The sequence below is a fragment of the Hyperolius riggenbachi genome, chromosome 11 (genome assembly GCF_040937935.1).
Source record: "Hyperolius riggenbachi isolate aHypRig1 chromosome 11, aHypRig1.pri, whole genome shotgun sequence".
Classification (NCBI taxonomy): domain Eukaryota; kingdom Metazoa; phylum Chordata; class Amphibia; order Anura; family Hyperoliidae; genus Hyperolius; species Hyperolius riggenbachi.
In genome coordinates, this window is record NC_090656.1 from 50,286,472 (window position 1) to 50,312,756 (window position 26,285).

The following is a 26,285-nucleotide window of genomic DNA, read 5'->3' on the forward strand; positions in this document are numbered from 1 at the left end:
AGCCACCAGGTTCACCCCATTATCGGACGCCACATAACCCACTTTGAGGCCTCTGGGGGTCAGCCACCTCCGCTCTTGAGGGCGGCCAGGATGTGGGTGACCATAAGCTTTTCCATCCCCGGGCTGACCAATTTCAGCAGCGTTTGGCAGTGGCGAGGCTTTGCGCTGCTGCGGTGGGCTTGCTTGTGGGGTGTGGAGGGAATGGGATCAGAGGAGCCTGCTGCATCCCCCCCCCCCCTGATCCCGCATGGTGGCACCACCATATGTGGCCTGCTGCTGCACTCTTGTCACCCCCCCCCCCTCCACCAATATGTCACCAAGTGACACTCCGTAAAGGACAGGTAGCAGCCTGTTCCAAATCGGCTGCTCCACGAGTCCTTGGTGATATGGACCTGCTCGCCCACGGTGTAGTTGAGCGAACGGGCCATGTTTGCCACCACAAACTTGTGGAGTGCTGGGTTGGTGGTCCTTGAAAAGTAGTGGTGGCTGGGGATTTACCATTCTGGGATGCCAAACTGGAGCTGCATGCGCATATCGCTCCCCTACTGCACCAGTCACAAATCAGCAGGACATGGGGCACTGATGGAGGGTGGGAGAACGTGGAGGGAGTTCAGGAGGCTAACCACTGAGGGGAAAAAAGAATTCCTGTGTCTGGTGGTCTTGGTGGAGATTGCCCAGAGCCTCCGGCCCAGTGGAAGTGGGCTGAAGAAGTCAGAAGCAGTCACAGATGCAAACGCCTCTTTAACCATTTCAGCCCGCGGGGATTTTTCACCTTATGCATCAGAGCAATATTCACCTCCCATTAATTCGCTTATAACTTTATCACTACTTATCACAATTTATTGATCTATATCTAGTCCATATGATCTATATCTTGTTTTTTTCCACCACTAATTAGGCTTTCTTGGTTGTTACATTTTGCTATAAATGCATTTTAACAGGATTAATTAGAAAAAAATGGAAAAAAAAATCATTATTTCTCAGTTTTCGGCCATTATAGCTTTAAAATAATCCACGCTACCATAATTAAAACCTATGCATTTTATTTGCCCATTTGTCTCGGTTATGACACCATTTAAATTTTGTCCCTATCACAATGTATGGCGCCATACATATTTTATTTGGAAATAAAGGTGCATTTTTTCCGTTTTGCGGCCATCACTATTTACAAGCTTATAATTTAAAATGTTTTCGTAGTATACCCCCTTCAAATGCATATTTAAAAAGTTCAGACCCTTAGGTAATTATTTATCCTATCTATCCCAGCGCGGCACCGCAGCAGAGCAGCCACCCGGATGTGAGCTTCACGTCCGGGCAGCAGAAATGGTTAAAGGATACAGGAAGTGACTACAGTGTGACCCTCACTGAGGAGAAATTCCAACTATAAAACACTTTTCTAGCAGAAAATGGCTTCTTAGAAGCAGGAAAGAGATAAAAAAGGGAATTTCTTATCAGTGAGGGTCACACTGTAGTCACTTCCTGTAGTCACTTCCTGTCTGAGTCAGGACTGAGTCAGCCACTTAGATACCTGATATTTAACTCATTCAGACAGAGAAAGAAAAAAAAGAGCACAGCCTAGTTATTTGTGTGCTATGCACTGTACATACACATGTCTATCTGGTGCTTTTTCGGTTACAAAGGGCTGGAAAGTTATTTTAAATAGAAGATGAAAAATTATCTCCTAGGAGAAAACTAGGAGAAAACTTGTGAGAAAACGTTAATTGCATATGGGCCATTGTCTGTTTGTTTGTTTTTTTCACCACACGCAAATTCAGAAGCAGCCTTTTGATTTAAATAGGCTGCCATTACCAGTCCTAATCTGCTTTGAATAGCTCCTAGTGGGAAAAAGCCTAAAAGTAATCATTTTCAGGGCTCAGACAAACGATAAGCGCTTTTCGGAAAACTTTTTGGCCATCAGAGCTTTCTGAGAGCTTTTTTAAAAAAATGCTCTCATTTAATTACTTTAAAATAACAGTACAAACAGTGATTGCAATTTTACCATGATTTTAATGTAAGTCAATGGGAGCATTTTTTAAAAAACGCATCCCCCAAAAAGGAGATCCTGAGAGTTGGAACGAGATGGGCGCCATCTTGGGAGGACATACTGGCAGAGCAGGCCCTAGAAAAGTAATCTCTCACTGATTGCTCAGCCAACGATTCACTGTTTTTCCGCCTCCTCGACATGCACAGGCAGAATAAAAAGGTAATGGCCTTGGTAACCAAGGCTTTCTTCACAGGCTTAGAGGAGCTGCATACGCCCCCCGGGTGATTCCCTCTTTTGCAGCAGAGTGATGTGTTTGTTGCTATGAAAAGTACTGTGCATGCACGTTGCTATGAAAAGTACTGTGCATGCACGAGGCTGTCTGAGGAAGGCCGAAGACTTATTCAACTAAGCTGGTCAAGGAGCTTTTCCGAGCCCTGGTGGTGGAACGAGGGGATGGAGAGAGGACCAGGAAGGCTCCATGGAATCCGGAGCCTACCCTCTGCACAGGTAAGTATCTATTTTTTTTCAGCTCTGTTCAGTATTTTACTCTAGTTTCCTATAAGTAATGGAGTGCTGCGTTATTTCTTCAAGCTATGTTTTTTATTACTTTTAGAGCCACTTTAAAAAACAAAATGCTTATCTGAAAGATGGAACAGAGGCACTAATAATAGCATAAAATACATTTTAAAAAAGTTTAAAAGAGGAAAGTGGTGGGCTTACCTCCTCAAAGTAGACAAAGTAGAGGTGCCTGGCTCTTCTACTGACCACATATGCTATTGCTCCATTGTTATTGCCTGATGGGGCGGGATCGAATCTGCAAAATGCATTGCATATTTGGAGTTCATAAATAAAATATATTGACTGTCTTTACTACAGTCGTTGTGTGTCTACTTGGAGGAGGTAAGTCCACCACTACCTCTATTTACCAAGGATTAGGTTTTTTTTAGCTCATTTAGCTTCCTTTTATCCTTTTGCCGCCTCTGTTCTCCTGCATAGACACAAATTCTGTTGATTTGTGGTCGACAATAAATTTTATTCAATTACTCCATAGCGCTTATCTGTTTAGTGGCTGTATGGAGTGAGAGGTTAACATACATTGGGCTCTATTTACAAAACTTCTCATAAATGACTTATTTATCACCTATTTGATAAAAATAACCTTTTAGCACATTTACAATCAACATAATGAAGTTTTTCCTGATTAACTCTATTTCAATATTACTTTTCTTACCTTAATTATATTATATATTTGCTCTTTGGGAGCTTAAAAAAAGTAACGTAGATAAGATGAAAACAGGTGAAAAAGCTTTGTGAATGATGCCCATTGTATGCTTTGTTGATTCTTCGTTACAAGAAAATAATTGCAGTAAATAGTTTATTACTGTTCAGTATAGATTTTTGTTATAAAATTAGCCGTATGAAGTGGCTACACAGAACACTCTATAATAAGCACTTAGCTGGAACCATCTCATTGAGAAGAGTCTACTATGAGAGCGTAATGTAACTATGGTATGAGAGGTACTTGACTGTGGACTTGTTAATGATTTTAGTCTGAAAACTCATTAATGTTATTGCTATGAAAACTTTGCTGTGATTCTATGGAATAAACATCTCCTTGTTTCAACCCTGGATTTACTACTGTTGAGGCTTTTCCTTGAACTACTTCTTGCTTACAAAGTTAGGTTAAAGGAAGCGTTTGTGACGTTCAACCAAGGATTTAAGAGTCCTCAAAAGCCTCAGTAGATACGTAGCAAGCCAAAACCCTTTAAAGCATGGATTCATTTGAAGGACACCCGAGGCGAAAATAAACTAATGAAATAAACAATTGTATCTATCTTCCATCTCCTAAAAATGACTTTTTAAGATATTCCACAGTTTTTTTATGTTTAACCACTTCAGCCTACAGCTTCGAAAATCTTATGCATCCGAGCAATGTTCACCTCCCATTCATTCGCTAATAACTTTATCGCTACTTATCAAAATTAATTGATCTATATCTCGTTTTTTCCGCCACTAATTAGGCTTTCTTTAGGTAGTACATTTTGCTAGGAGCCACTTTACTGTAAATACATTTTAACAGGAAGATTAAGATAGAAATGGAAAAAAATCATTATTTCTCAGTTTTTGGCCATTATAGTTTAAAATTAATACATGCTACAGTAATTAAAACCCATGCATTTTATGTGCCCATTTGTCCCGCTTATTAAACCACTTAAATTACGTCCCTATCACAATTTATGGCGCCGATATTTTATTTAGAAATAAAGGTGCATTTTTTCAATTTGCGTCCATCACTATTTACAAGCTTATAATTTTAAAAAATTTAATAAGATACTCTCTTGACATGTATATTTAAAAAGTTCAGACCCTTAGGTAACTATTTATGTAGTTTTTTTTTTTTTCAATTGTAATTTTTTTTTTTTTTTTTTTTTATACAAAAATGTATTTGGGTAATTTTAGTTTGGGAGGTAAATAGCCAATTTTAGATGTAATATAATGTATTTTTTATTCAATACAGGTATGTGGGTGCAGTTTACTATTTGGCCACAAGATGGCCACATTCAAAAAATTCCTGGAATGCGAACAATGTCGTATCTAGGAACTAAAATGAAGAGAAGAAGTTTCCAGGGGGCAGAAATACCACGCTCTCTGATGAGAAAGCGTCGGTATTTCTGCCGGGGACTTAGATCGGTGAATGGGAATTAGATTCCCATTCACTGATCGGGGGGGCAGCGGGAGGTAGCGGGAGCGCGCGCGGGCGCGCGCCCGATCGCGCGCACCACACGGCTGCAGCACCACTGCCTATCTGGATGGATATATGCGTCCAGATATGGCGAAGTGGTTAAATCTACCTTTTAAGTTTCAACTGTTTTATGGTTTTTGCTCAATGACACATTCATTGAAATATGCCAGAGCTAAAATCTATGAACCATTGACCTTTTTATCTCTTTCCTTCTCTCAGAAGCCATTTTCTGCTAGGAAAGTGTTTTCTAGTTGGAATTTTTTATCAGTGAGGGTCAAACTGCAGTCACTTCCTGCCTGAGTCAGGACTGAGTCCGCTACTTAACCCTCCTGGCAGTAACCCGCAGCTAGCACTATTGCCGCCGCTACCCGCTGATTCGCCGCTACCCGTCCCGCCACCCCCCCCAGACCCCATGCTCTGCCTGGCCAATCAGTGGATTGGGACTCCCTTTGACGTCATGACGTCGATGACGTCATCCCGTCCCCCGCCATGGCGACGGGGGAAGCCCTAATGGAAAACCTATTCAGAATGGGATTTCTGGATGGGCTTGATCGCCGGAGGTGATTGAAGAGGGTAGGGGGATGCCGCTGCACAGCGGCTGTCATGTAGCGAGCACTAGGCTCGCTACATGATTTAAAAAAAAAAAAAAACTAAAAAAAAAACTGCTGCGCTGCCCCCTGTCGGTTTTTAATAGACCGCCAGGAGGGTTAAATACCTGATATTTAACACTTTCAGGCAGAGAAAGAAAAAAAAAAACACAGCATAGTTATTTGTGTGTTAGGCACTGTACATACCCATGTGTATCTCATGTCACCTCGGGTGTCCTTTAATATATAACATTTCTTCTTCGCGTCTTGAATGATTAGCTGAAGTCCTTGGATTAGAAGTCTAATATTTGGCTTTGGAATTCTAATCTACTCTTTCTATTGCATTCTTCTAGCAAAACCTTAAATGCTTTTGAGAGTTTCTTGCTATCGCCACTAAAATGAGTTGTACCGATGGAAGACTGTTCCGCATTATCACAATCCTTTCAGTAAAGACCTTTTTTATACAACTTTTAGATAAATCTTTCTCTCCATTCTGAAAGTGTATCCATGGATCTTTGGTTGTTACCATAAGTTAATAAACAAGTGTATGAGCCATTTGTGTGTTTATTAGGGATGCCCATTCGGATTCCGCTGAATTGAAATTTCCGCATTTCTGATCGGAAATCAGCATTTCCAAAAACGGAAGTCGGAAATCGGAAAACTGAAATTGGAATTCCGTGGAAATCTGATTTACATAGAGTGACCAGATTTTTGTAGGTCCAACCTGGACAGGGAGGGTGGGTGCAGGGGGGGGGGGCGGCGAAAAGTGGGGAGGACTGAAGAGTGCACAGCGATGAAGACTGGGGGGGAGGGGGGCGAGGGTCAAAAAAATGGGCATGGCCATTACATTGTATGGGCGGAGCTAACGTAATGATGTAACACAGAGGCATAAGAAAGCAGTGTTTACGCCATGATGTGGACAAACGAGACTTTGCATCATGGGTGTGCAGAAACTGTGTGATGCTAATAGTATACCGTAACCACAAAGCAGCAAACATAGCCATCTATGACCATTAAATAATAATTGCAGTAACAGTTACCCTGGACACCAGAAACTAAATGCAATGGGCAACATGTCAGCACAAAATAAACGCAATGCGGGCAAACATGTCAGTACAAAATAAACGCAATGCGGGCAACATGTCAGTACAAAATAAACGCAATGCGGGCAACATGTCAGTACAAAATAAACGCAATGCGGGCAAACATGTCAGTACAAAATAAACGCAATGCGGGCAACATGTCAGTACAAAATAAACGCAATGCGGGCAAACATGTCAGTACAAAATAAACGCAATGCGGGCAACCATGTCAGTACAAAATAAAAACGCAATGCGGGCAAACATGTCAGTACAAAATAAACGCAATGCGAGCAACATGTCAGTACAAAATAAACGCAATGCGAGCAAACATTTCACCAGAAAATTACTGCAATGCGGGCAAACATTTCACCAGAAAATTACTGCAATGCGGGCAAACATTTCACCAGAAAATTAACGCAATGGGGGCAAACATTTCACCAGAAAATTAACGCAATGCGGGCAAACATTTCCCCAGAAAAGAAACGCAATGCGGGCAAACATTTTCCCAGAAAAGAAACGCAATGCGGGCAAACATTTCCCCAGAAAAGAAACGCAATGCGGGCAAACATTTCCCCAGAAAAGAAACGCAATGCGGACAAACATTTCCCCAGAAAAGAAACGCAATGCGGGCAAACATTTCCCCAGAAAAGAAACGCAATGCGGGCAAACCAGTGCTGGGCCGAAATTACGCATTAGCGTAATTACGCATCGTAATTCACTACAAATGCACCGTAGGCGTTACGTGTAAGGTTACGGTATTACGCGTAATTAATTACGCGTAGACCGTAGGGTTACGTTTTACGCGTAACAAATTACGCGTAAGACAGTAAACTCCCATTGAAATTACACAGTCTGCCGTAATCGCGTAATATTACGCTCCCGTATAATATAAAAAAGCCGCCGACTTTAAGGGTTAATAGCAAAGCCCCCTTAAGTGCTAAGAGCCTCAAATTTGGAGAATATATTAAGGAGATCAGAAGGAATAAGAGGAAAAATTTTTTTTTCAAAAAGACCTTATAGTTTTTGAGAAAATCGATGTTAAAGTTTCAAAGGAAAAATATATACATTTAAAAACCCGCCGGCTTTAACGGTTAATAGCAAAGCCTGCTTAAAATTTAGGAACACCAAATTCACAGGGTATATTAAGGGGATCAGTGGGAATAAGAGGAAACATTTTTTTTTTCAAAAAGACCTTATAGTTTTTGAGAAAATCGATTTTTAAGTTTCAAGGGCGAAAATGTCTTTTAAATGCGGAAAATGTCAGGTTTTTTTGCACAGGTAACAATAGTGTTTTATTTTCATAGATTCCCCCAAGTGGGAAGAGTTTTACTTACTTCGTTCTGAGTGTGGGAAATATTAAAAAAAAACGACGTGGGGTCCCCCCTCCCAGACCTCTTTAACCCCTTGTCCCCCATGCAGACTGGGATAGCCAGAATGCGGAGCACCGGCCGCGTGGGGCTCCGCACCCTGACTATACCAGCCCGCATGGTCCATGGATTGGGGGGTCTCGGAAGGGGAGGGGCAGCCAAGCTTTCCCCTCCCCCTCCGAGCCCTTGTCCAATCCAAGGACAAGGGGCTCTTCTCCACCTCCGATGGGCGGTGGAGGTGGAGGCCGCGATTTCCTGGGGAGGGGTTCATGGTGGCATCTGGGAGTCCCCTTTAAAAAGGTGTCCCCCAGATGCCCACCCCCCTCCCAGGAGAAATAAGTATAGAGGTACTTGTACCCCTTACCCATTTCCTTTAAGAGTTAAAAGTAAATAAACACACAAACACATAGAAAAAGTATTTTAATTGAACAAAAAACATAACCACGAAAAAAGTCCTTTAATATTCTTAATTAACCATTAATACTTACCTGTCCCTTTAAAAGCCAGTTCCCACGCAATATCCTCGGAAATATACTAATCAGTTACAATGTAACAAAGTTATTACAATGTAACAACTTTGTTACTTTGTAACACCACCGCACCCGACGTCACTCGACGTCACTCGCCGCTCACCCGCATACACGCTAGTCCCCGCCGGCTCCCGCCGTCCACTCCGCCCACACCTGTCACTCATATACATGCTGGCACCCATGGGTGCCAGCATGTATATAGGTGACATATGATGTGGGAGAGGCGGGGAGGGCAGCGGAGCCGGCGGGGACTTAGCGTCCCTTCACCCGACAGAGCTCTGAGCTATATTAGCTCAGAGCTCTCGAAAGCATCTTTGTATTTGGGCTCCAAGGAGCCCCATTGGTCCTTAGCAGACCAATGGGGTTCCTTCAAATCAGAAGGAAGCCCATTGGTCTGCTAAGGACCAATGGGGCTCCTTGGAGCCCAAATACAAAGATGCTTTCGAGAGCTCTGAGCTAATATAGCTCAGAGCTCTGTCGGGTGAAGGGACACGAAGTCCCCGCCGGCTCCGCTGCCCTCCCCGCCTCTCCCACATGTCACCTATATACATGCTGGCACCCATGGGTGCCAGCATGTATATGAGTGACAGGTGTGGGCGGAGTGGACGGCGGGAGCCGGCGGGGACTAGCGTGTATGCGGCAGCCGGCGGGTGAGCGGCGAGTGACGTCGGGTGCGGTGGTGTTACAAAGTAACAAAGTTGTTACATTGTAATAACTTTGTTACATTGTAACTGATTAGTATAAACAAACAAAAAACATAACCACGAAAAAAGTCCTTTAATATTCTTAATTAACCATTAATACTTACCTGTCCCTTTAAAAGCCAGTTCCCACGCAATATCCTCGGAAATATACTAATCAGTTACAATGTAACAAAGTTATTACAATGTAACAACTTTGTTACTTTGTAACACCACCGCACCCGACGTCACTCGCCGCTCACCCGCCGGCTGCCGCATACACGCTACTCCCCGCCGGCTCCCGCCGTCCACTCCGCCCACACCTGTCACTCATATACATGCTGGCACCCATGGGTGCCAGCATGTATATAGGTGACATGTGGGAGAGGCGGGGAGGACAGCGGAGCCGGCGGGGACTTAGCGTCCCTTCACCCGACAGAGCTCTGAGCTATATTAGCTCAGAGCTCTCGAAAGCATCTTTGTATTTGGGCTCCAAGGAGCCCCATTGGTCCTTAGCAGACCAATGGGGTTCCTTCTGATTTGAAGGAACCCCATTGGTCTGCTAAGGACCAATGGGGCTCCTTGGAGCCCAAATACAAAGATGCTTTCGAGAGCTCTGAGCTAATATAGCTCAGAGCTCTGTCGGGTGAAGGGACGCTAAGTCCCCGCCGGCTCCGCTGCCCTCCCCGCCTCTCCCACATCATATGTCACCTATATACATGCTGGCACCCAAAAATTTTTCCTCTTATCCCTTCTGATCTCCTTAATATATTCTTCAAATTTGAGGCTCTTAGCACTTAAGGGGGCTTTGCTATTAACCCTTAACCACCCTTTACCCCCCCTTAAGGACCAGCGCTGTGCTGAGTGATCTGTGCTGGGTGGGCTCTGCAGCCCCCAGCACAGATCATGTAGCAGGCAGAGAGATCAGATCACCCCCCTTTTTTCCCCACTAGGGGGATGATGTGCTGGGGGGGTCCGATCTCTCATGCCTGCATGTGGCTGGCGGGGGGGGGGAGCTCAAAGCCCCCCTCCGCGGCGAAATTCCCCCCTCCCTCTCCTACCTGCTCCCCCCCCGGAGATCAGGGCTGCACAGGACGCTATCCGTCCTGTGCAGCCAGTGACGGGACGTCCCCTGTCACATGGCGGCGATCCCCGGCCGCTGATTGGCCGGGGATCGCCGATCTGCCTTACGGCGCTGCTGCGCAGCAGCGCCGTACAAATGTAAACAAAGCGGATTATTTCCGCTTGTGTTTACATTCAGCCTGCGAGCCGCCATCGGCGGCCCGCAGGCTATTCACGGAGCCCCCCGCCGTGAATTGACAGGAAGCAGCCGCTCGCGCGAGCGGCTGCTTCCTGATTAATCAGCCTGCAGCTGGCGACGCAATACTGCGTTGCTGGTCCTGCAGCTGCCACTTTGCCGACGCGCGGTATGAGTGCGCGGTCGGCAAGTGGTTAAAGTCGGCGGCTACCTAACATTGATCCATGCGTCAACTTTTCCGCTTGGCAGCATGACCTTACGCATTAATTGCTAGTAGGATTTTACGCGTAAGCCTATAACGTAATAACCTGAATTATGGTATACTTACGCGTAATTGCGTAAGTGCTATGCGTAATTATAGACATGTACCGAAATTGAATGTCTATGCCGTAAGCGTAATTTCGTAATGCGTAATAGCGTAAAATTACGCGTAATGATCCGTAAGCGTAGCTTTCTCCATTACGACCAGCACTGGGGCAAACATTTACCCAGAAAAGAAACAATGCGGGCAAACATTTCACCTGAAAAAGAAAGCATTTACTCACCTGGCAGAAGTCTCCGGCCTCTGGCGCGCTGCTCCCGGGACCACCTTCCTCCTGAAGTCTCCCGCGCTGACAGCCTGGCAGAGCAGGGCTACGGCAAGATGGCGCCCAAAGCCCTGTACTGGAGACAAATAGTCTCCAGTACAGGGCTTCGGCAGCCATCTTGCCGTAGCCCTGCTCGCCTGCCGGTGTCGGAACAGACACCGGAAGAGGAGGCTGGAGCGGGGCTGCGGGCAATGAACTGGCACGGCATCTACAGACGCCGCTGCCAGTTCATAAGCATAGAGTGGCCAGAGTCCCGAGGCCGGGACGTCCCGCTGCTGAAAGCAGGACGTTTCCCGGGACCTCATGCAGCCTGGGACAGCGGACCCCGAATCCGGGACGTGTCCCGGGCAATCCGGGACGTCTGGTCACTCTAATTTACAGCAACTCTGTAATTTTGGCCCAATTACAGAACTCTGAAGCCTTGGACCAATCGGAGAATGCAGATTTTTTTTTTCTGCAAAAATCCAATCACGGCAGTAATTTTAGACTAATCATAAGACTGGTTGTAAGGGACTTACCTGTACGATCCCCTGATGAGGGCTCCTGTGGTGAGAGACAAACCGCTCCCTCCTCTTCCTCCTCTGAGCGTGCAGCTCTTAGCAACGTGAGCTGTTTTCCCGATGGGGCTGTGCACACCGTTCCAGGTCCTCTGCTTTCTAGCGCTGAACGGGGACGGAACTATTCCTACTTCCGTCCTATTCTCTAAGAAAAAAAAAAGTTAGTCAGCTGCCAGTCTTAGTCAGCTGACACATAGGTAGGATTTGTAATGTTGTGTCAGCTGATCTGTTAATCAGCTGACACTCAGGCAGGGCTGCAATGTGAGTGATTGGTTGCTGTGTTGTGTGGCCGGCTACTGATTGGATGCTGCCAGTATTTAAACCTTGCTGTGACTCTCGCATGTTGCCCATGATAGCTTTGGCTGTGTGCTTTTGCTGGGTGTGATTATTTGTATTGAATTATCCGTGTATCGGCCTTGCCTGAAATCTGACCACTCTCTGTCTGCCGCCTGTACTGACCCTCTGCATGGAATCTGATTACTCCTTGCCTGCCGCCTGTACCGACCCTCTGCCTGATAATTGACTACCCTCTGATTGCCGCCTGGATGGAACATTGGATTGCATGACTTTGATATTGCCTGCTCCTTGTGTACCTCGATGCTTCTGAGATAACTTGTATGACCTCGGCTTTTTACTGGACTTTCGCTATCTCCTGTTAGGTTCTTCTGAGTTACTTAGTTCACTCTACATTCAGCTCCTATACCTTGCACCTACAAGGCCTGGGTGTAACCGAGTTGCTCTTTACCTCCCGTTCAAGCAGGGACGTGCTACATAGGTTGATACAAGGTGGTGGTAGATTGGGGCATAGGAGCTGAGCTGTGAGCTGATAACTTGCCAAGCCTAAAACTGATTTTCTGTTTTTCCGATTTCTGGTTTTCTCCCCCCAAATTTTTTCCTTTTTTGATGATGCAAGAAATGCCTAATAAACTATTTCCCCGAAAATCAGAAAATTGGAAATTAAGAAAAACCGGAAATCTGACGAAGGAAATCAGCATTGGTGGAAATTGGTAATCGGAATTTCCATGGAATTGGAAATTGACATTCCTGACCATCCCTAGTGTTTATATGTGTTTTTTAAAGTATGCTGACATTATCTACCCTTCTCGTGGTGAATACATTTAGTTAGTTTAGTTAAAGGAATACTATCGATACCCAAGTGTTCTAAAATGACAATGTACAAATAATGTCTAAGTAGCTGTGTAAACATTTTCCTACTTTTCATGTTAGATATCAGAGGCAACAGCTGTAATTTATTGAGGGTAGGATTTAGCTATCTTGGGACAAATCAATTGCAGAAGGGGTGTCTGCTTCAATGCACAGCCAGAGTTGCATTTCATACTACAGAAAGCAAATATCAAACATATCAAACTCTGAAAGCAAAAACAGTATGAAAAGCTGTGACAATTAGTTACATTTCCTCTGCTCTCTTCAGACACGTCAGTCAGAAACACAGGACACAGAAGCTGCAGCTGTTCTCTCTGTCACACACAGAGCTACACATAGAGTTAACTGATGAAGTGTGAGGGGAATTTCCCCTCTCCTCATGGCTCAGTCAGCCGTCAGTTTTGGCGTCAGTAAAGTTTGAAAGTATTTTGCTAACAGTAAACAATGAAGTTGCTACTAAAATGTATACAGCAGTACTTAGCAGCACTTCCCAAACAATTCCTCTGTCAATTGAAAAAAATATGTGAATCAATAGTATTCCTTTGCTAGTTTTTCCTCATAATGGAAGTCCTCTATTTAGCAGGAGCTGAAAACCAATGTAGCTACAGAGTCCTTCAAAAGTGTCTCCCCCCCCCCCCCCCCCTTTGGGATATTTCATGTTTTGTTGCTTCACAACCTGGAATTAAACTGGACTATTTGAGGGTTTGCAGCTGTTCACGGACAGAACATGCCTACAACTTGAAAAATGCATTAGTACGCGGCAAAGAGATGAACAGCGCTACTTAAAAACAGATAAGTGCCTACCTGCAAGAGAGTGCAAGCCCCACTTGTGGGATAAAATACACACCTGATCCACCTTTTGAGCAATTGAAAAATGCATTGTTTGGTTTATTGTGAAGCAAACAACTAGGACAAAATAACTGAAAGCTTCACCATGCATAGCTATTCAACTACCCCCCAATTCAGTACTTTGTGGAGCCACCTTTTGCGGCAATTACAGCTGCTAGTCACTTTGGATATGTCTCTATGAGCTTGCTACATCTTGCCACTGTTTTTTTTTGGCCATTCTTCAAGGCAAAGCTGCTCCAACTCTTTCATGTTGGATGCTTTTCACTTGATCAGCAATCTTCAAGTCTGACCACAGATTTTCTATTAGATCAAGGTCTAAACCATTATTACTATCGTTTTACCAGAGCATCTTCCTTCTTACATTTGGGGAGTGACCCACTTGCCTTTTTGCAAACTCAAAATGTGCCTTCTTATTTTTAACCCCAAGTAATGGTCTTTTTTTTTCTGTCCACTCTTACATAAAGCCTAGCTCTTTTGAATGTACAGCTTATTGTGGTCCAATAGACAATACTCCATTGGAATACTTTTTTAAGGCACTGTACCGCTAATGTGAAAAAGAGATACTGGTTTCGCAAAGAATACATCATAAATAGAGACACCCCATTATGGCCATATCTTCTGTCTTCATTATAACCTCCCTTGAAAGTTACCCAACTTGGTAAATATGTATGCAGTGCAACTTGGTAGGTACTGTAGCTTGAAAGGAGGGCATACAGAATCTCATGGGGCACAACGAAAGGTAGGTACCTTCCCAATCCACCTACAGCACTCTTAGGCACCACTTACTGCTGCAACCCAAGAAAAGAACATGGAACTACACAGATTCATGGGAAAGTGTTAAGCCCCGAGCACTGAGAACAAACAGTCCTTGCTTATGTAGGACTACAGTACAGGGATACTCAGTAGTTAATTGCAAGGAGGAGCAGAATGGGTGTTTCTGTATAGTTGTGTATTTGAAGCTGGGATGCCAGTACTGCAAGAAAAAGTACCATCCACTAAGTTACTGTACCACCCATAATTTTACAGTAATGTGAGGATGCTGGGAAATGTAGTCTGGCTTTCATTGTTTTTTCTTATGCTGATTGACTCTCCCGCCCTAATCCAGAGATGAGAGGAAAATAACTATAGTGCAGTTTGACAAGTACATTACACCTGAAAGTAAGGTATTCTGTCCACACATTGCTTCCTCACATTGTTTATATTCACTTAAAGAACAACTGAAGTGAGAGATATAGGGAGGCTGCCATATGTATATACTTTGAAGCAATGCCAATTGTCTGGCTATCCTGCTGATCCTCTGCCTCTAATACTTTTAGCCATAGACCCTGAACAAGCATACAGCAGATCAGGTGTTTCTGACATTGTCTGATCTGACAAGATTAGCTGCATGCTTGTTTCTGGTGTGATTCAGACACTACTGCAGCCAAATAGACCAGCAGGGCTGCCAGGCATCTGGTATTGTTTAAAGAGAAATAAATGTGGCAGCCTCCCTATCCCTCTTTCTACAGTTGTCCTTTAGCCACCTGTTTACTGTTAGACTTATGTTAAAATTCAAGAACAATTTATTTCACGTCATAGTTATTCAAACGAATTTCATACGATTATCAAATGATACATCCCAAGCATCCGTCACACTGATTGTTTCACTTGATCACTTTAAAATCCATAATGTAAAATAATCGCATTCAGATCAATCGTGTGGTGTGGCCGGCGTCAGACCATTCAGAGAATGAATCATTGTTTTCAGCGCTGAATGGAGTCTGTAAACCTGTTTTGTCCATTTCCATATTGTGTTTCCTAAACAGACCTTCAAGTACAGATTAAGCATCTGTGAAGAACTGTACAAAATGCTTTTTACAAGGTCCAAATATACTACATCTACAGCTGCTACTCTGTCTTTATATGTACTAAAATTCTCATACACAGAAAATACATTTTTCTGCAAACATCTGTGTTTTGTAAATCCATGTTGGCTGGTTGTTTATGATGTATTTTCCATTATATCTTCCTCTATATGGTTCCTTAAAGCTAACCGGAAATGAAAGAACAAAAACAAAAAAACTATGATGTAATGAATTGTATGTGTATTATGGATAGTAGAATGAATAGCCATTAACCTCCCTGGCGGTCAATTAAATCCACCAGGGAGGCAGTGCAGCACTATTTTCAAAAAATTTTTTTTAAATCATGTAGCTAGCTTTAGCGCTAGCTACATGATAGCCGCTGAGCAGCATCCCCCCACCCGCTCCGATCGCCTCCGGCAATCAGGCCCATCAGGAAATCCCGTTCTGTACGGAATTTCCTTTAGGGCTTCCCCCGTCGCCATGGCGACAGGCGAGATGACGTCATCGACATCGTGACGTCAGAGGGAGTCCTGATCCACCCCTCAGCGCTGCCTGGCACTGATTGGCCAGGCAGCGCACGGGGTTTCGGGGGGGGGCACCCTCTAATGCAGCGGCTAGCAGCGAATCGGCGCGGAGCGGCGGCGATCGTAGGTAACACGCAGCTAGCAAAGTGCTAGCTGCATGTATAAAAAAAATGTATGCAAATCAGCCCAGCGGGGCCTGAGAAATTCTCCGCAGCAGCTTTCCCCGTGTTCAGCATGGGGTTACCACTAAGGAGGTTAATGAAGATGAAGAAAAGTCTTCTATTTTTATTTTCAATTATAGCTTATGTTTTTAATAACATTTCCTCTTTCTGTCATATTTGCAGTTTAAACCCACACTCAGTGTTTTATGCTATAAAACAAAGCAGAAATAGTGACCCTTTGAACTTTCCTGCAGTAAATTTTTATCTCAAACTGTCTCTCACAGTTTCTTGGCTATTTAAAGAGAGTCTGAAGCCATAATAAAAATGGCTTTTTTGCTTATATATAGCAGGGGCATGTGTGCCCCTGCTAAAACGCAGCTATCCCGCGGCTGAACGAGGGTCCTTTCCCCTCCAAATCCCCCTCCTGCAAAATCACGACCAACTTGGTCGTAGATTTTGATACCCCTGTGTGCTTCCGTGTGAGGCGGGGCTATGAGCTGCAGCCCTGCCTGGCTGCCTCACACGCGTCTATCAGCGGCTGATCTCCGCCTCTCCCCCGCCCCTCTCAGTGAAGGAAGACTGATAGACGCGTGTGAGGCAGGGCTGCAGCTCATAGCCCCGCCTCACACGGAAGCGCTCCCCGGGCAGCACAGGGGGGATTTGGAGGGGAAAGGACCCTCGTTTAGCCGCGGGATAGCGGCGTTTTAGCAGGGGCACACATGCCCCTGCTATATATAAGGAAAAAAGCCATTTTAATTATGGCTTGAGACTCTAAGTGCTTCAGAAAACAGGACTTTATTTGACTCAGTGGGTTGGATGGCTCAGAGAAGCTCTTTTCTATAGATAACTGAAGTTTTTTTTTTTTTAATTCTTCCTGTACAGATAAACAGTTTGAGACTCTTTATTTGCTGCTTATGTTCTATTTCTTAGCTGTTCTACACATACAATTCATTATCTCATAAGTTTATTTTTGCTTCAGGTTTGCTTCAAAGTCCAAGAGCCGCTGAGGCGCAGTTATCTATATGTATTAAAATAACCCCTTACAATCCCGCAAATGACCAATTGTTTCCAATCATTCCGGTAAGTGATCATAAAAAAAAATCTGTCCTATGCATTGGCATGTTCTGCAGTACTTCATAGAGTCCATAGTCATGCTGTTAACTGTCCTTCAGAGGAGCTCACAGTCCAGTCTCTACTGGCTGCATTCAGTAGAAGCACGCTGAGGTGGGTCTGAGTTATTGCCGATAGTAAAATATTGGTAATAAAAAATAATTACTGTTATTCTATTAGCTTGCCTGACTTACCAGATCCTGTAACCTTCCCATCCCCCCCCCCCCCCCCCAAGAAAACCCTTACCTATACACCTAACCCTAAAACATGAGAGAGTGGCAAGGCAAGTGCTCAAGCACTGCAGCACTTGGAATAATATTGGCTTCTGGGAAAGCCTGTTGGCAAATCGGAAGGCACAGGATGTGTATTTGCATGTGCAATATCAGAACTAGCAGGGGCTGGAACGCACTACACCATCTCTTCTATCCTACATACATATATTGCAGCACAGAATAATGCAATCATGTGTTGGAATGTTCACTTAGTAAAGGAAAAAATCTAAAAACGCCTGGAGTAAACTCAACACACAAACACAAGGAGAACGTACAAACCAGGGGGGGGGTAACTAGAGGGGATCAGCCCCTCCGATCGCAGGAGGGCCCAGAGCTGTGGGGGCCCAACTACTAACCTTCCCTTCCTCCGTTACAGGGGACTATACTTCAGATCAGGTGATTTTGTGGCTAAACCTGCTATGGGTGTGAAGATCATGAGAGCCACACTTGTTTTAGGACCCTTGTAATATGGGGTGTGAACATTGGGGGGGGGGGGGGGGGGGGGGGGCATTAAAGTTTTTTTTTTCTGGGGGATCCCATGAGTTGTAGTCACTGATACAAACCCCATGCAAATGGTGTCTAGGTCTATATTTGAACATACGACGTATCTTAATACTGCAATGAGAGTGTTATCCACTATGCTACTCCACCCATGGAAAAGTGCCCATTTGATTTACCACTTAACAGCATTGTACCGTATTAAAATGTCATGTTTGAGCCTGTTAACGGCAACATGACATTTTGATACATTGCGCATTTCCGCCGCCACTCCGCACGTATGCGCAGCTCCCATCGCCGTTTCCGTTGGGATTCCATGTTCGGCAATTGGGGAAGAGGACTGAGCGGTCCTCTACCCAATCGCAATGCCCGGAATGAATGGACATGACCGCGATCAGCGGCCATGTCCATTCATGAAACAGGAAACCGTTACAGTGTAGTTAAAGGAGAACTGTAGTGAGAGGGATATGGAGGCTGCCATATTTATTTCCTTTTAAGCAATACCAGTTGCCTGGCAGCCCTGATGGTCTATTTGCCTAAAGAAGTGTCTGAATCACACCAGAAACAAGCATGCAGCTAATCTTGTCATATCTGTCTAAATTTGTCAGAAACTCTTGATATGCTGCATGCTTGTTCAGGGCCTATGGCTGAAAGTATTAGAGGCAGAGGATTAGCTGAATAGCCAGGCAACTGGTATTGCTTAAAAGGAAATAAATATGGCAGCCTCCATATACCTCTCACTACAGTTCTCCTTTAAATGTAGAGAAAAAAGTGAACACTTCCTATAACGAGAGAGTGTTCACTGGCGCCATCTTGTGGTCAAAAAGTAAAATTACACATACAGGCACATACATACAAACAAACAAACACAATACTAATAAAATTAATAGCTTACACTTCCAACCCCCCCCCCCCTAAAAAAATACATAAATAGTTGCCTTAGGGACTCTGCTTTTATTAATCTATATTTTATGAGGGGAAAATACTTTTACTATACTACATAGGGGCTTGTGATTATGGAGCGGACACAAAAAAACCAAAACAAAACAGAAAAATAACACCTATATTTCAAAATAATATATTGTCACCATACATTGTGATAGGGACATAATTTAAATGGTTTAATAATTGGGACAACTGGGCAAATAAAATGTCAGTTTTATCGACAGGAGAACATTTAATTTTAAAACTATAATGGCCGAAAATTGAGAAATAATGATTTTTTTCCATTATTTTCTTATTTTTTCCGTTAAAATGCATTTAGTATAAAAAAATTCTTAGCAAAATGTACTACCCACAGAAAGCCTAATTGGTGGAGAAAAAAACGAGGTATAGATCATTTTCCTGTGCTAAGTAGTGATAAAGTTATTAGGGAATAAAAGGGAGGAGCACTGACAGGTGAAAATCGCTCTGGTCCGTTAGGGTAAAAACCCTTGGGAGTGAACTGGTTAAAGAGAACCTGAAGTGAAAAGAATATGGAGGCTGCCATGTGTATTTCCTTTTAAAAAACACTAGTTGACTTGCAGCCCTACTAATCTATTTGGCAGCAGTAGCGTCTGAATAACACCAGAAACAAGCATGCAGCTAATCTTATCAGATCTGACAATGTCAGAAACTCCTGTTCTGCTGTATGCTTGTTCAGGGTCTATGGGTGAAAGTATTAGAGGCAGAGGAATAGCAGGATAGCCAGGTATCTGGTATTGCTTAATCATTTAGCAATTAGCAGCCAAATAAAGTAAAACTTTATTTGGTTGCAGGGCCAAATTTTTCCTGCCGCTGGGGAAGTTTGGCTTCCCCAGCCTGGCAGCCTCGGCAAGGTATGTGGTGGCAGGGAGCTCTCATACATACATGTCAGGACGGCTGGATCGATTTCTTCTTCCTCCACTGTGGCAGTGACTTACTCCTCCTGATATGTCTTCTGGGCCCCAACACATGATATGACATGAGATCGGGATCCAAGAGACCATGTTAACCTTACAGCACAACCCGGTGGTGGAAAAGGGTGATGGGAGAGTCAAGTCTCTTCCATCATCCCTCTTCCACCATCCCTCTTCCCCCACCAGGTGGCCCTGTAATGTGGTCTCCTGGATCCTGATCACATGTCCTATCATGTGATTGGGACCCAGAAGACTTGCTGGAAATTCAAAGCCACTGGTGGAGGAAGAGAAAAAGCCATCCGAAACAGATAAATATAACTGCTCCCTGCCACCAGCTCATTTGGAAGCACTAGGCAGCAAAAGAAATTATGCCGACAGAGGCTCGCCATGCACAAGTAGCCTTCAAAGGAAGCATTCTGTTTGAAGCTGCTATTGAGTTTAAAGGGGAACTTCAACCTAAACAAACATACTGTCATTAAGTTACATTTGTTATGTTAATTAAAATAGATGGGTAATATAATCTCATACCCCCCCCTGTTTTAAAAGAACAGGCAAATGTTTGTGATTCCATTGGGGCAGCCATCTTTTTGGTTAAAAGGAGGTGACAGGGAGCACAAGACACAGTTCCAACTGTCCTGTGTCCTGATCACCCCTCCCAGCAGCATGCACTAGGCTTCAAATCTCACATTAAAAAAAAAAAATTGCACCATAACGGCAGAACAACAACATCAGAAATCCTATCATGCTTTGCACAGCATCAGGGGAAAATGCCCGGGCAGTTTTCTCCTGTGCAGCTAAAAATGAGGGTAAGAAAAACAAAGTTCTGATGCTGTGAAACTGTTAAAGAAACGCTAAGCCTTTGCAGTGCTGCTGAGTAGATATTTATTCTGGAAGTTCACTAGGAAATAAATATGGCAGCCTCCATATCGCTCTCACTTCAGGAGTCCTTCAAGGGGAGAATGTTTCTGGCTGACTGGGAGTGAGAGCATGCACCTGTGGGTTGCTGAAGAAGAGCTAAGAATCTAGGAACTAATGCATCAGGTATTGCCTTTATTATTTTGGAAACTCTACAGTCATTTTGTTTCTAATCTATATTTATGCATAATACATTCAAAATCATGTTGTGTTCATTCATGTGAAAATATGTATTAAAAAAAAAGTGAATTGCGTGGCTGGCAAGTCAGTCTTCTTGCTTCCAGGGTCTGAGTCACCCTCTTAGCACAAGCTTACAGCCAGTGAAGTCACGCTGGAGTCACTCAGAGCATCTGATCTGCAGGCTGCTTCTTGGTCAGTGAATGGAAATGTATTGGAATGATGATTAGGGAGGCAGCCAGGCAAGCAGCAAGATATCTGGGAGACATCATAGCTTTCGCAACACCAGTTTCCTTTAACCCTTTCTTCCATCTCAATAAACAAAACGCAGATCTCACACTTCAAACCTCAACACCCACCCAATTCATACGGTTTTAAGCAGCAAAGGACCTAAGACATTTTTTTAAAAACACACATGATGATTTATTTGTTACACATTTTGTGCAGATGTTTATCAAAACGACATTTTCTGTACAATAAAGTAAAATCAATGTTTGCGCACGAAAATAAAGAATAGTCTGCCATCTGAATTAAGTAGATGAGACTCTCTTGAGTTATTAATCAGCTATGTCTAAATTTGAAACTGTGTATACAGTGTTTGCAAAATGGGGAGAATAAAAAAATAAGCAGAACTATAGAAAAATAGAGTCCACAGTATGTGGCACCAGTTGGGATCACCTGATACCAGATACATGTGCTTGCCGGTTGCTAGAGCGACCGGCTGAAAAAGCACAAACCTTCTCCCTGAATACTTGCCTACTTTCCAGTGCCGTCTTGTAGCCTTCCTGCAGCTTTCCGGCGTCCTCCGTGCATGCGAGCCGCCGTATCACCTGACCTGCATCGGTGCAGGTGACATTCCAGCTTCCGTGCATGGTGCTCGAAAACCTCTAGGAGCTGCAGGAAGGCTACAAGACATCACTGGAGGCTCAGTAAGTATTTGAATGCCTCCAAACCTGCCCCAAACAACCATTCCTGCTTTCCCTCAGGCAAGCAGGTTAGTTGAGACTTCCTCTAATATTACTGATAAACTAGTAAAAAGGCCCACCCATTAAACGGGCACTAGGCCATGGCAGCTACCCCCCCCCCCCCTCCTGCAACGCACACACAGACGTGCCACACACTGTCCGAAGTATATGCAAACAGGTAGTTGTTTGCTTGGCAGTTGGAAAAAGCTGTTATTTCCCACAATGCAATGAGGTTCACAGACAGCAAACTGTCAGGTCTGGAAGCACTGACCAGGGGCAGAGGAGGATGACGCAGGGACAGGTAGGGTTTTATTATATAGGGTGACACTTGTGGCTATGCATACTTTGTGCAGTTTTAGGATTGGGATCCACAACAGGCACTTGTCGGAAGCACAAAGCGCCCACGATTTGCATAATTTGCATAAAAATGTTGCAATTTCCAGAAGCGATCGCTATTTGGCAACTGAAGCCACTGAAGCTATCGCTCTGGGAAAGCTATTTTCTGATTGTCAAGTGATGCAAAAGTGCGCCTAGTGGGTCCCGGAAATAATAATGTTTTTATATACGTCTATACTTCCCCATTAGCCGTATGTACTTTGGTGGGGGATGGATTATGTTTGCGGCATATTAACTTTATTTTTTCAACTTTATGGGACATTCAGCTATGAACGTGCCTATGCAACAGCTGAAAGCAGTGATTGACAGACATCTGGGTGCAGATGTACATATGGTCACGAAGAGTTGGAATCCACTAAACAAGTGAGGAGGAGGAGGAGTGAGCACATACCTCCCAACATTTTGAAACAACAAACAGGGACACCTTTTAAGACGCCCCTGCGACACCCTTGTCACGCCCCGACTACGCTTCTGGTCAGGCATACCACAAAGCGTTCATAAGCAAAACGTTTAATTTAATAATTCAAACCACTATGGCCCTTTTTATCATCACTACTTTTCCTTCATATTACCATTTGAAAATAAGAAGTATGTCAACTTAAAAGAGGAGAATTAAGTTTTGAGTCAATTAAATACATTTTTCTGTAGAAAAATACATATATTTACATAGATCTGTATATCAGTCCTGAAAGAGGGACAAAGGAGGAAGAAAAGGGACAGAGGGACTGGGTTCCAAGAAGGACAGTTGGGAGCTATGGTGATCACATGGCTTAAAAGCTCTAGTAATTCGGAATTCCGTAAGCAAAATTTCCATCACGTAATTTTGCGTTTCGGTGCGAATTTGTGTTTAACCCAAAATTTCCTAATCTCTTGTTTTGTATAGAAACCGTTATTTTAATAACAAAAATGGACTTTTTTTTCCTTTATAGTAATTATGCAAATTTAATTACTAAAATCGCAAGCGCTGAGCGATGTATACTGTGATTTTTACAGCACTTTTCGCTTACAAAAGCGATTTTCTAAGCGATGTTTTTTTACCCTTCCTGACTTCAGTCAGGAAGTGAACTCTTTAACCCAGAAATTAATAAATATAATGTATTTATTCATAAAAGCGCTGGGGAAATCGCTATATAAAGCGCTTTTTCAAGCGCTTTGCGATATCCCGATACCTTCCATCGAGCCAAAGCACTCAGAAAATGGTACATGTAGCGCGTTTGCGATTTTAATAAAATTGAAACGCTTACATGTGAACACTGTCATAGGAAATCATTACACAAGCACTTTAGCAGTTAAAAAATCACGCTGATAGTTTGAATAAGCCCTAAATGTATCAGGAGGTTCTGGAGTGGAACACAATTTTAGGAATGCACACATTTCTGCGTTAATCGAAATTCCGAATTATTTCCATTACGAAAATGATTGTAATTAGAAAAAAATGATCGTAATTACGAAATTTCGCATAAACGCTAAATTTCGTGTAATTTCACAAAATTATGAATTTGATTACGTCCATAATCATAATTTAGCGAATTATGCAAACGTTTGCGTAATCGTAATTACGGTAGGTCAGTACACTCATCACTGAACTCCAGGCCTGGAGGGCCAGATCCATGCCAGTGTTTAGGATGGACTGAGAAAGAGAGGAATGTGTTCTACCTGATGGACCACACCTTTCCTGATCCAGACCCATCAGTTTATTTGAGCTGTGTCAAAAATGTGTGGAAGGACCAGCTTGACATCCCTGCTCTAGACAAAGTAGAGCTTAAAACAAAAGTAGAACTTTATAATGTATGTGAACTGCAATTGACGCTGCATGTTATACAATACATGCTCATTCAAAACCTGCATACATTGAGTTAAAGAGGAACTCCAGTGAACATTTTACTGTTGGCAGGTGATGTAGCTGCTGCATGTTTTTTGGCAGTTGGAAGCAGCTGTAAACAGCTATTTCCCACAATGCAGCAAGGTTCACAGACCGGAAACTGCCAAAAGTTCGAACTTTTCTTGTAGGAGGGGTTTCTTGTGGGAGGGGTTTCACCACAATATCTGTCATACAGCGCCCTCTGATGGTCTGTGAAAAGGAATAGATTTCTCGTGTAAAAGGGGGTATCAGCTATTGATTGGGATAAAGTTCAATTTTTGGTCTGAGTTTCTCTTTAAGGTGGCCACACACCATACAATTTTTAAAATATCTGTTCAATTCAAGAATTTGATCAATTTTTTTGACTGATTGTAACATTTCAAAAATATGATCAATGTACCACACACCTATGTTAAATTTTTCCCCAATTATGATAAAAATGATTGGAAACTCTGAGAAAATTGCTAGGGTGTGTATATTAATAAGTTGACACTCTACCACACACCATTCAATTTTCATGAAAATTGATCAGAAAAATCCCAAATTCCGGAACCAACTTTAAGGCTACTTACACACCAGGACGTTGCGTTTAGGGGACCATATAGGGCACATAACGTGCCCCTAACGCAACGCCTGGTGCTCTCTGATGTGGAAGTCAGAGTGAGCCGCATTGTGCAGCTCACTCTGGCGTCCGTGATGCCGTGATGCGCACTCTTGGACGCATGCGGCATCACGTGGTCCCGCCCGGCCAATCGCCGCACAGAGTGGCCGCTCCAGGAAGTAAACACTGCACGTCACATCGTGCAGTGAATATTAATTAGCCATGTGCCCGGCCGCTCTCCACTCTTCCCCAACACTACTGAGCATGTGCGCACAGTCTAACGCGGCTTAGCCGCGCATAACGCACAGCATGCAGCACTCTCAACGGATGTGCTGCGTTACAATGTAACGCAACGTGGGCACTGTGAACAGCCCATTGATTTTTCATTACTGCGCGGTGGGGCTGCGTTACAGGCTTGGAACGTCTTAATGTGAAAGCAGCCTTATAGTATAAAAACGAGAAATCTGATCGGATTTTTTGCTGGAATAAGAAAAAAAAGCTTTCAATTTTTAAGGAAATCCGATCTTTTTTATCAAATTGCAGTAAAATCGGATCATTTTATTGTATCGTGTGTGGCCACCTTTAGAATAACGAGCCCAGCCCCATAGAATTGTATAGGCCATTGATTCACATGCAGATTTATTCTGCAACGCAACTGATGCAGTGTGAATGCACCTGAGGCCTCCATCACAGTCTTCAGCTTATTTTCATTTCTTAACCACTTCAGGATTCTGCGTACGCATAAGTACGCCCCTGAATCCTGAAGCGGTTTCCATTGAAACGGCCTCTCGTATGAGCGGCCGTTCCATGTCAGTTCATGGAGGGTGTCTCCATGAACACCCTGCGAGCCTCCGATCGTGGCTCGCAGGGTAAATGTAAACACGCGGGAAAGATCTTCCCCGCTGTTTACATACATACGGCGCTGCTGCGCAGCAGCGCCGTAGAGGAGATCGGCGATCCCCGGCCTCTGATTAGCCGGGGATCGCTGGCATCTGATAGGCTGAAGCCTATCTGAGGCGGTGCAGGGCGGATTTCCGCCCTGTGCAGCCCAGAATGTAGAGGGGAGGAAGGGAAGGAGGCAGAGGGAGGAATAGCGCTGCGGAGGGGGGCTTTGAGTGGCGATCAGACCCCCCCAGCAGGACATCCCCTAGTGGGGGAAAAAGGGGGGGGGGAAGTCTGACCGCCCTGCCTGCTATCTGATCTGTGCTGCGGGCTGAAGAGCCCCCGCAGCACAGATCAGCCAAACCACCCGAAATCCGGAAGTGGTTAAACATCCATGGTGCGCATACCATGTGCACAATTTAAAAAGAGACCTTTAGCTCAACTCACAAATAACCAGCGGAATAGCACAACACCTCAAAAAATTAGATTTGTGGTTCTACATATCCACAAGCCAAGTGGATAAGCCCTCATAGAGGGGTCCCTACTCAAACGGTGGATGCAATCACATCCTACACATGCAATGAGCCCATCCACGATGGGACACGTCTAAAAGGTTCAAAAGCCTGCTGAGAGCAGTCTTATCTGAGGTCGCCCGCAGGGTCCTGAACCCCAAACCCTGTTGGGTGCAGCCAGACATCAGGAGGAAGGAAGGGGGGGGGGGACCAGTAGAATCTTCCTGTGCCCCTGCACTCACCAAATCATACGCAGCAAAGAATGGTAGGCACTGCCTCTTTTCCTCAAGCAGTTGAACTGT

At 44.0% G+C, this 26,285-nt stretch overlaps 1 protein-coding gene across 5 annotated transcripts in view; it reads left to right on the forward strand.

Annotated features, from left to right (window-relative positions):
• NRXN2 (neurexin 2) overlaps positions 1–26,285 on the forward strand; it is a 1,344,669-nt gene that overhangs the window by 113,449 nt on the left and 1,204,935 nt on the right. The window contains exon 1 of one of the 5 annotated variants that reach the window (XM_068260063.1): positions 16,977–16,997. The exons of 3 other annotated variants lie outside the window; for them this stretch is intronic. The gene's annotated coding sequence lies outside the window, so the exon portion shown is untranslated. Of the gene's footprint in view, positions 1–16,976; positions 16,998–22,011; positions 22,033–26,285 lie in introns of those variants that run through there. One more of the 5 variants, XM_068260061.1, reaches the window with a different exon arrangement.